This window comes from Thermobia domestica, chromosome 11 (genome assembly GCF_964235325.1).
Source record: "Thermobia domestica chromosome 11, izTheDome1.hap1.1, whole genome shotgun sequence".
NCBI classification, from domain to species: Eukaryota; Metazoa; Arthropoda; class Insecta; order Zygentoma; family Lepismatidae; genus Thermobia; species Thermobia domestica.
Genome location: NC_137464.1, coordinates 70826984 through 70839022, shown reverse-complemented (window position 1 = coordinate 70839022; position 12039 = coordinate 70826984).

The window sequence follows — 12039 nt, the reverse complement described above, 5'->3', positions numbered from 1 at the left end:
GTCATACCACAGAGACAAGGAGTTACAATGATAGATCACGAATAAGTACAATCGTGCTAGTGATACAAAAGAACGTGCTGCAATGCTTATGATCTAGTCCAAGATGTTTCTTTAAACCGGATCCAGCTCAATGGAATCGACTAATAACCACGAGAGCTAAATATTAACGAATAAAGAGTAACCAATGAAATGAACCAAGAACAAATTGTTTGCATTTCTGAATTTGAAACTGCTGTTAAAAAGTTAGATTTTATCAGTAGACTTCAATATATTTCTGTACGTAAATATTTCTGGGGCTTAAACAACCGTGTAGATGATAATGATTTTGTGTTTTTGAAGACCTTTTTCACAGTTAGAAAACCTTTCTCTTTAAATGATAAACCAATATAGGCATTAGTAGATACAGGAGCTTCTACATTTTTACTGTCCTATTCTTTTTGGCAAGAAATAACTGGAGATATTTCTAGCCCTACATTATAAAAGATGGATAACTTGTTGTTAGTCGTTTATACGGGGATTTTACTGATCAATCCCAACCTATTATAAGTGATATTGATTTAAATATAATTCATAAGAACTATGAAATAGTTAATTGACTAAGAGGTAGTAACATGTTATAAAGATAATAATATAGAAATTGATAATAATAATTCTTGTTTGGTGTTCATAACATTTTTCGGTCTTTAGTTATTAAGTACTTTGATTTTACTGAAAACCCTAGAGAAAATTTTACAAACATATTAAGATATTTGCTACCTACCGTTTCCCTTGGGTGCTGGCTCCCGAGGAACTCCCTAAGAAAACAGCTGATAACAATTCTGGTCCAGGCCCATACTCTGTTTGGGCGCTGATTGATAATATTGAGATATGACAAGTGATTTGGCATGAGCCACGTTGGTGCTTTTGAGACTAAGGTTGTATTATACTTACTTCTGCGTATGCACACGCATACATACACGCAACTGGCAAGTCGTCTGCTCGCAGGAATTCACACACACAGGAATGAAGACGATATTTACTTAGGTAAATTCCTATTTATTGAGTATGAATATGTGTCGGTACGCAACGGAATAAAATATATATATATATATATAACAACACATAAAATTCTCACTTTATAGAGCTAAATGCTCAAACAGAAGGAATTGCACTGAGGCAATTGAATAAACAAAATGAAGAATAAATTTTTAACACTGCACGGTAAATGTAGGTATGTGCACACTATATACGAACACTAGAAACATAGCCCCTGTTTAAAGATCGCTTGCACTATAAATTGACTCTTCGCACTGAGTCAAGGCTTTCGCTGCTGGCGATGATGATAAAGGGAAAGGGGAAACACTGATGAATGAAGTATCTTGGCTCCTAAAGGACGCTACATGTCCAGAAGGTATTTGTTGGTCCTTTTACTTCACATCCTATAGATTAATATCACACCACAAAGTTCTTCATACTATCACTTCATACGTTATCTTGCACTGTCTCTCTCTACGACGAACTTTTTGCTAACCCTCCACTTACTACCAACTCTTATTGCTAACTCTCTGCTTCTACTCACGCTCGGGAACAACCCGTCCTCTTACTTAGGGTTGGCAATGAATTATGTAAAATAATAAAGAAATGGTAAGGTTTTCTGCATTCATACACAATGCTAATGGGTTGATGTTATAATAAAGAACACTGTCAACATTTGATTTGATCCCGTGAGAAAGAAGCTTGGAAATAATAGTTGAAAAAAGTGTAGCAGTCTTAACTAATAAATTCTTCCCATGGTTATAGATTTTTATGCACTACTGTTATAAGTAAAACGGTTCAGTGGAAAGAAGCGAACGATGGTAATTGTGTGATGAGTCATTCCACTACGACTCCTGCAGGATATGAACGCTTGTTCTCACGGCAGGAAGGATGACGTAATATGAGTGCGTGAGAACGTGGCAAACACAATAGCATTCACACACAATATCAACTTCGTATCCAAAAATATTCCCAATCTTAATAAATGTTATTATAAAAAAAGTATATGCGGAACAGTCATGGTGACGAAGACTATAAGTTGGAAACTATTTTAAGGAAAGAGAAAACAGTAAGTTTGCTGCAACGAAATACTCTGGCCAGACGATAAGAGTTGCATTGAAAGACAACAAGTTCTTTGTTCTATCGTGTGAAACGATAACGACTGAAGAACACCTGCATACAACAGAAAGAATTGAAGTTGTCACCAAAAGGAAAAGTAGCTGTTCGTTTCTATGAGTAAAATAATAATTTCGTTGCATGAATAAAAGTTAAAAAGAAATACACTGGTCGTCCAAAAACATAGTTTTGTGGCCGGGCAGACGGTCACAACTTGGGGAGCCGAAAGGAAACAACACATTGCGGGTCAACGAAGTAATGTGTTGAGAATCCTGGATAAGCACATATGGGAAAACAAGTTTGGAGGTTTATGGCTTCTATTTCAAAATACGGAGTTGGCAACACTGTTCTTGGTTCACTGGGTGTGGAGGATTATGGGGGGGGGGGAAACACTGGTAACACAGTTTTCGATTAACACTATTCGCAGTGAATGACGAAAATAATGTAGATTTCTCACTATGAATCACTAGGGCTATTTATTATGTTTAGAACACTGTTGATCCAGATGGATGACTATCAGCTGATTCCAGATTCCATGAGATGTTCCTGAAAATTCCATATCCAGATGTCTTCTTTCTTCTGCGATGAAAGTTCCAATTGGTGAAATCCAGTCTTCTTGACAATTGGGGTCATGGGGTGCGAAGAAAATCGTAGCACATAAGTGAAAGCCTCTATTATTTTTTATTTTATTTTTTATTTATTTTTTTTTCAACACTTAGAATAAATATTCTCACTTCACTGTGAACATTCACTTTAAGCAAGCTTTGGTATATTCACTATTTGTTTGTGATGCGTATAACACTTTGGGCTAAACTGATTACGTGAAAACGAATACGTGGTTTCACCTGTATGTGTGAAAACGTTTATAGGGCTATATAGTTTTCTTTCTATTTATTTATTTTTTATATATATTCTTAGTTCATTAGTTCTTTTTTCTTTCAAAATATTTATGATTGAATGGTTAAAATATTTAAATAAAAATTGACAAGTATAGATAAAATGTAATAATATAAAACACTAAATATTTTCAAAATACTGAAGTATATCGAGTAAATACGTTAACTTCAAAGAGGATTAAAAAAATCGATTTATTAATCTGATTATGAATAATCGTAAAAAATAGGTTAATTCACCTGTAAACGGATGTTAAATCATAACAATCCTGAAGGTTTAGACGAATAAACATTCATGAGATAATTTTGTGTGAACTGTGAGAACGCAAAATCTTGCATACTAATAAACAAAAAATTTAAATTCCCAAACATGGGTAAGACACACATATATATTTTCAACAAAGAAGAATTCCTCTTGAAAAAACATTTACGAGTTATTTCTTGATCCAAGTGTATCCTAAACACTCTACGAATTCGCATGCCAGTACATATATATATTGTTGAATCGTTTTAACTAATCTTATCCATTAACTGATGAAGATGCCAGGTTCCATCTAAACAGTTCATTAGTCTTATTAAAGTAAAGTTCGTTAACCACTATCGAAAAATGCATGTAAAAGAATATTCATTAGTCTTTATGTGATAGTGAGATGTTACACAAGACGTCTGTAGAGCATAATCATGTTCAAAACAAAATATAAGAATGTAAAGGAAAACTGATCTTGAGTACTCCCAAGGAAATTCTTGAAGTCCAACTCCTAATGCTTATGATAGGATAATAAAATTTTGTTAACACAAAACCAACAGTGCATGACAACAATATATAGGCATATTATAAATGCAATCATCTCTCATTATGCAAAATTCCATTGTAAAAAAACGCCTAGCCTGGGCATAATGGATGCTCATCGGCACTTCCATAATGTCCACAAAGTCTGCAATAGTATACATCAACATGTTCATTAACGACACATGTATATTTATCGTAACATTCACACATTCGCCATCTCGAATTGTGATTTACCTAATGTATGCCTGAAATAAAATCCTATTAGCGATTCATTGCATAGAAGTACAATAACAAGTAATTCATTAGGATATCAAGATAAAAACACAAGATGTAAACATTCCTGAAATATTCATTATCGATGAAAATAGGACGCCGTAAGTCGAAACATTGAAATAATATAAAGACTTTAATAATATTTCTCGAATAAACTTTTTAACTTTTCAGCTGTAAATCCAAACAAATGGTTAACAACAAGAATATTAACGTGAATATTATTTCACCTAGATAGATTTTAAATTTTGGCATCGACAAAAATTAATTGAAATTAGTTGGCATGGTATAAGTAATTATTTCTCAAAATTGTATGCGTTCTTGTTCCACTAAATAGATAAAAGTTACGATTACTGAAGTACAATAAAAGAAATATTTGAAATATATCACAATGCATACTAACCTAATCTTAAAATACATGAGGCAAAATATCAATACACGAATATTTCACAAAATCAAAATATCAGTTATAAGGAAGTACTTCAGATTCTTCATGGAAATCTTTTGAAATATGCAAATGGCATTAATACATATCATAAATTCACAGATGTTGAAATATTCAAGCATAAAATACATTATAATAATAATACAATGAAACATCATTAAATTTTAATATTCAATATACACAGAAGCATATGTCTAAAATACAGAATATGAATACACAAGTTACAACGAAATTTCAATGTGTGCATGAAGGAAGGGGAAAATTTCCAATAATTACCGAATGATGGGTTAATTACTGGGGTGTCCAAGTATTTCATGGTTCACCACGCCATGTCTACCTAGAATGTAGCTTGGAAAATAAATTTAATCATCCCTTATTAATATATCCTAAAATTCCTTCCCGAAGAATCGGTCGTATCAAGATGCTAAAGAAGCAAAAAGAAATGTTAATAAGAAACCCAAATAGTTTGGATAGATTCCAAAAGAAATGTTTAGTTACGGTGAATACCGCAACCGAAGGATACGACCATACGTCTTGAATACATATCTTCTTGTGTTTACTATGACACGGAAAAAACTACGTAAAATCTTAATGTAAAATATCTTGAAACTTAACAGTCTACACTGTTTGATAGATCTCGATATAAAATATCAATGTACCATATTAGACACATTTGTACCATATTCTGCAAACACACTTAATCATATTAAAAGTCAAAACTTTAATAAAAGTCTGCTGAATCTGGCTTCTTCCTCAAAATAGGCCTCTTCTCAATAGAAGTTTGACAAATGAAGGTTGCCAGTAAGAAGTGTTGAAATAATATTTCAACAAAGGATCTCCTAAATATAAAGATAACAAACGGGTAAATGTTAAATTATTGGTTTGAACTGGCTTTACCTGGGAATCATCTTTCGGATTACCATTCACACTTTCCTCTTCTGCTTCTGAGGCAGACGGTCACATATTCCCTAATATATTAGGATGTTACAAGAGTTTTAATTATGAAAGAAATATTGATACATATTAATGTATTGTGACTAAGTCATATTTTATTCCCTATAAACTCGGGGAGGAAATACGAAAAAATCCGCGATATGTTGTATAAGGTAATAATTTTCAAATGTAAGTCCACTATTCATTCCCCACCCTGTTCAGTCTGTTTGCCCAATTACGTTATATCATATACCGTAACTACCACTCTTCCAGATGTTGAATTACTCTTACTGTCTCTCTCACCTGAGAGACTCATAGGCTATGACAATATAAGCTCGATTTTTCTGCGTTCCACAGAATCAAATATTTCTTTTTCACTTTCGCTCATTTTAACATGGTTTCATGGAAGGATATTTCCCTCCTCTTGGGAATAACCTAAGATCACGTTTCTCGCCCAGTTTGTAATATGAACACTTTAAATGTGTACTATCATCTTACAAAAAATGGCCCCGAAGTTCATTTACCAAAGTCTGCTTTTTCCTTGTCGTTGTTCTTATAAGTTAAAGCGATTCTTTACAAAATTATATTTTGGAGCTGTGAAGCTCCTATTTAAGTAATTCCTCATTGCTCTAGCCCTATATACAACGCAAACAGAAATATGTCAGGCAGTCTTGCTAATAAGAATATTTCGGGGTACAAATGCTTAAAAATCAAAACTAGCCGGAAAGAAAGAGAGAAAAAACATAATCATATCAATGTAAGAATGCGTTGTTGAAAAGTCTGTAAAGAACTATTAATAATTGTATGGAACAATAATAAAATAATTCACGAAAAGGATCCTAGAAATTAAAGATATAACGTTAACTGTTTTTTGCTTATGGTTATCTGGAACAAATTTTTGGTGGCTCCGTGGCATTATTTACATCTAATAATTCATAGAAGATATCATAATGCCATGAACCCCCAGTACGTATGTATTGTACAGGATGTCCTACATAAAACCGGTATGCCTCAGGCACGAGACTCAAGTAACACTTTAATAGCAGCAATGAACTAGCTAACAATGAATAGATAATAGTAACGTTAGAAATTCCTGTTTATAAGAGATACTGAAAGTGGTGGCCATGGACATCCAGACATTTCAGACCTCGTTTAATGACGTTACCAGCAACACGCTATAATTAAGCAAGTGTGATGTTAATTTCTTAGTTATGTTCCGTTTAAGATCATCTATTTTGCGAGAATTGTTAGCATACACTTTTCTTTTCAGTGTACTCCATAAATACAAATCACACGATGTTAAATCCGATGGCCTTGGGGCCAAAGGCATCTACTGACAAGTTTGCCTTCAGAGGACACATTGTTGATGTGGGCCGTACTGCCGACGGGCAAACTGATGCACGAACACCTACTGCACTCAGCATTCCAATAAAATGCAGTGTAGCCTACTTTTGAGGCAGTGTTGTCAGCTCGCAAGCAATTTAACTAGAGATGATTAATTTATACGTGAGGAATACTGGTTTTATGTAGGACATCCTGCATGTTGTAAACTTCTAACATAAATAAAGGATTATAGTTTAATTGTTAATACTGCTACCCACCTTTCATCTATTACTACCACGCAGATATCAAAACTTACAGATGTTTTGTTTCAAAAATAATTAGTAATTGGGAACCATTGTTGTAAGATATGATTCAAAGGATGTTTTTTAACCATTCGATACTCATGGACCGACAAATGACAAGGTGAAATATTGGTGACCAGCGAGATGGAAAGTCTACTCCATTTATGTACAATATGTCACAACTGTATATTATCTTCGGGTTTGATATTTTTACACTCACACAACTATTTATGTTATTTTTTCTTAAAAAAGTATTTCTATGGCCTCGATGTGACATTTGCTTATTTGCTGCTATTTATTTATCACAATTATGTCAATTAGTGAAGTCAATATCAAAAAGCGGTGTCAAATTCGAGTTGGCTCTTGCACTTTGTCTGAATTGTACAGGGATCAAAGAAAGTTGTTTTACGTAAATATGTAAAGGGTGTCTCAAAAAGAACGAATTTTCTTCGAATTCCTCAGCGTAAAGATTTCTTACTTCCTCATTTTTCAACTTTTCAGTATTCAACATCTTGTTGCCTACTTTTCTTCAAGCTATTCCGATACCTGTACTAAATCATAACATAATCTCTCTGATATCTTCCACCGTGTATTGGAGATTTCCATCTATATCTTCTCTTGTGCTGATTGAACCACGTGTTCCAAATTACTAGTAAGTTCTGTGTAAAGAAATTGACCAGTCCCTCTCCGTTTCATTTCTTTCATCCAAACCATATTTGTCTACAACACTACCTTCCTGTTTTTCCCACAACTGTATTGAAATCTTCCATTACAATTTCAATATGCACCCCTCTTCTCCCTATCTATAATTTCTTCTATTTTCTCAATTTTCCTCTACTTCTCAATTTTATGCGAAGTCGTCGGTGCGTATGTTTTTATCACTACTAGATCCTTCTTTATCCCTTTAAATCTTAACATCATAACTTTATCATCAATATATTCTACTTTCACTACCGTCTCTTTTAAGCGCTATCAAGAATTATTCCAGTATCTTTATTATCACCTTTTTCATTAAATGAGTAAAACATTCTATATCCTTCGCTTTTCAACACCTCATTACCTTCCCATGTAACTTCACAAACTTCTACCAAATCTAGATTATTTTGTTTGATTTCTTCTTTAAGATTTTGTAATTTTCCTCCCTCTAACATGGTATTTATGTTCCATGTCACAAAGTAAGGGTCATTTAATCGGGCACGAAAGAGAAATCAGTAAAAATCACATTATAAAAATTCTTGTTCATTTAAAAAAAAAATAGCAAAATAACTTCTACCTAAATCCAATGATTGGGCAGTTATTCAACACTACTAAGGTTAATTGAATTTCACTCAGTATTTTAAGTAATAATGGTGTAAGTAAGAGTAAGGCAATGAAAGTAGGCCTACTACATGTGGATAAATATTAGGACCCCAATTCCCTGATCTGTAGTCGAGGGTATATGGCGGTATACGCCGTACACTCGCTGCTTAATCTTATTCATTAGAATATACTATCTCCTTCATGACATATAGGCCTAGTACTTTTTTCACTTATATTTGTTTACTTATTTATTTAATTGAGTTTTGACTCCGTGATAAAGTGACTGTATCACTTTCTTTTCTAACCCGTAGTCGCTATTCTAATAAATCGATCAAGCAACCGTTTCCTCTCAGTACTCTGCGATCACAAAAGATATAAGGTAGATGGGATTATGGTTTAACGTCTCTTTCAGCATCGACCCTACATGAGACGTGGATGTAAAGCTTAAAGTGGAATCCGAAGCACAGCTCCCGCCGGGAAAAAAGCGTACGTAGGTACGAGAGAGAGAGAAAGGGGGGGGGGAGTAAGAAAGTAAGGAGAGATAGATTACGTGAGCTCTGTCTCTGACCAAGATAGTGTTCTTTTAATCAACGAATAACAGTATGAAAGCTTTGTTTATTTCTGATATTCGCATTTCCGCCCTACTCATATCAACAATTCTCTTAATTCTTTCAGACAAATCAGGCGCGATTTTCTCTGTTCCTTCTCACAGTATTTTTTTTCTTCAGCCTACCTACACCCATTTATGTTATTGATGGAATTATTTTGCTGAAGGAATATCTTCAAGAAAATAGCATAAAACGCTTTCAAACTATAAAACAGCATCGTAGCCTTTATATTTTAATATAATTAGTAATACAGTACATGCATCCTATATTGTTAATTAAATAATGGTTTCTCTATTGTCATATGTATCTTGTATACCAATCATAGCTGTTCAGAAAACAGCGTATACCCTGTGAAAATTTTAGGTCTACAGCGCTTCCCATTCCCCATTGAAAGAAGAGCCTGTCATTTGGCAGTTTAGCGATGACTAAACAGAAGTACCACGTCTTACCATTGATCCCAACACCTTTGCATACTTTTCTTGCAGAATGATTGCATGAGAATATGGAAGTTAGATTAAGGTGTAGTGTTTATGCCCAAAACTGAATACTGTGACTGTGAGAATTGTGAAGTGCTCAAAGTAAACATTTCTTTTTCACTTAACTCCCATGGCTAGTTTGGGGTTGGTACGGGGAATGATTGATTACGATACGAATGTGAACACCAATAGCTGATGGCTCCAAAATAGCTGTTTTGATCTGCTTTAATGGTTCAAATTCTTTTTAAAATTTTGCTGATATGAACGTTGATAATAATTTTACATTAACTTTTGACGATTTTTACATGGCGCTTTTTATACTAATTTGATAGTTTTGAATCCAATGGAACTATTTTTAAACTGTATAAAACCTTTGAGCAGAGATTTACCCAAACGTGGATAATTTCTCTATTGACGTTAAGTGGAACATCAAAGATTTCAATCTTGAGATTAGTTTTCTCATGACGCCATGGACGGATAAGTTTAAAAATAGTTTCATGATCGGATGCTCTTTACTAATATATTCAGTGATATCTGCTAGTTCCAAGAAATTGCCAATGATTTTTTTTTCTGATTTCATATCGTAAGTATGATACTGTCTGTTTCATGTACTTCGGTAAAATACGAAGATTGTATGAACTTGTGCAGTTGCTGCTGCCACCTACCGAGGTGATAATGAACTAATTCAATTTTCTAAGTGAAATAAAATTCTTCAAATTAAAGCGTCCTGTGGCTATGCACTCTGCACTGTAGATACTGTCGGAGCAAGGGTTTCTTCTACCTCTTCACTAGTGATGGCCACATTTTTTTTTTAAATAAAAAAAATACTTTTACGAAAAATGAAAGTTTCGAATTTTTTTCGAAAAACGTAAAAAAAAAAGAAAAATATCGAGACACGGCATACAAAAAGATCTTTCCAAAAACCAAAAAGAAAGAATCTAAAAACAGTTAATTTTCGTAAAATAAAAACAAAAACAAGAAAAATTGAATTCATTTCAGTTATTAAGATTTCCAAACTATACTTTACGTACAGAAAGTTTTATAAAACAGCTTGTTCATCTGTCTCTCTGTCCGTCCGTTCGTTTGTCGACAAGCATAAGAGTCAAATCGGTAAAAAAAAAAAAAAAAAAAAAAAAAAAAAAAAAAAAAAAAAAAAAAACGAGGAGTGTAGTTTTGGGACACGAGTAGCTTCATCTAATCCATTTGCATTCTATTTAATTTGAAAGTGGTTAGAGATCTATTGCTTCCAGTTACATCGCTGATCACCACAGAGTACAAACGGTAATAGGCTGTATAGCGAGACATGGTTTTCCAGAACCAACTCAGTGTCCCAAGAATATATTTTACTTTCACTCTTATTAAGCTACCAATCTATGCTACGCATAAGTATCGGAAGTCTTACAGAATTTCTTTATCCGTCCGTCTGTTCCTCTGTCGACAAGTATCAGAGCAGAAACAATAAGAGTTATTGAGGAGCATTTTTTTTTTCAGTTGATTCAGTGTCCCAAGAATAGGTTCCATTTACTCTATTAACACTGATTTCGATTTTTATCGCCATAGAATGAAAACGGTAAAAGATAGCAAAAAGCGGTTTTGCAAAAAAAAAAAAAAAAAAAATCATTGTATCAAGACAACATGTCGTGACTGTCTACAACACTCTACCAAAACCGAAAGTGGTTCAAATTATATATTACCTCCAATTTGAATACTGATTTACATAGAGCAAAATCAGGTTTCACCTTCTCCCTTAACAGCTTATTCAAATTGAAAGTGGTTCAAATTAACCATTTTCGGTTTCAACCATTTGTCGCTACAGCTAGATAGCGACAAATAGTTTTCTACAATTCATTCAGGGTTTGAAGCACAATCTGCCGCACTTAACCAAAACCGGAAATGGTTTAAATGTAGTACTACGTCCGGTTACAATACTGATTTCCATAGAGCAAAACCGGTCAAACATAATCAAGAAGCGGTTTTCTTCAATCAATTCAGCTTCCCAAGAATAGATTCCACCTTCCCGTTAACTCTCTATTCAAACCAGAAGTGGTTCAAATTAACCATTCCTGGTTTCAACACTTATCGCCATAGAACAGAAATGTTAATAGATAGCGACAAAAGTTTCTTTTTCAGTCGATACAGCGTGTGAAGAGTATATATCATCATAGCCCACAAGCATGTTTCAAAAGCGAAATGATTCAGTTTACTTCTGGTTTCTGTTCTGCTTTCTATAGTGCAAGAACTAAGAGAAATCGAGATGCGGATTTTTTAAAGTTGATTAAGTGTCCCAAGAACAGGTTCCATGTCCTCCCTCAACCCTGTATTCAAACGGGAAGTGATTCCAACTAATGATTATAAGTAGAGTCCGGATTTTCATGTAATATCAACCCTCTAAATATGTACACTCATGATCAAAATTATTGTCGCATGTCTATAAATATGTTGTTCTAGGAATATAATTTCATAACGAATTCGCCAGGTGTTTCTTATAATGTTGGTATGTGTATAATCGGCAGAGACATGTATGTGGCAAATTTTATGTCAAAAGAGCATGAAATAACAACAATAAAACG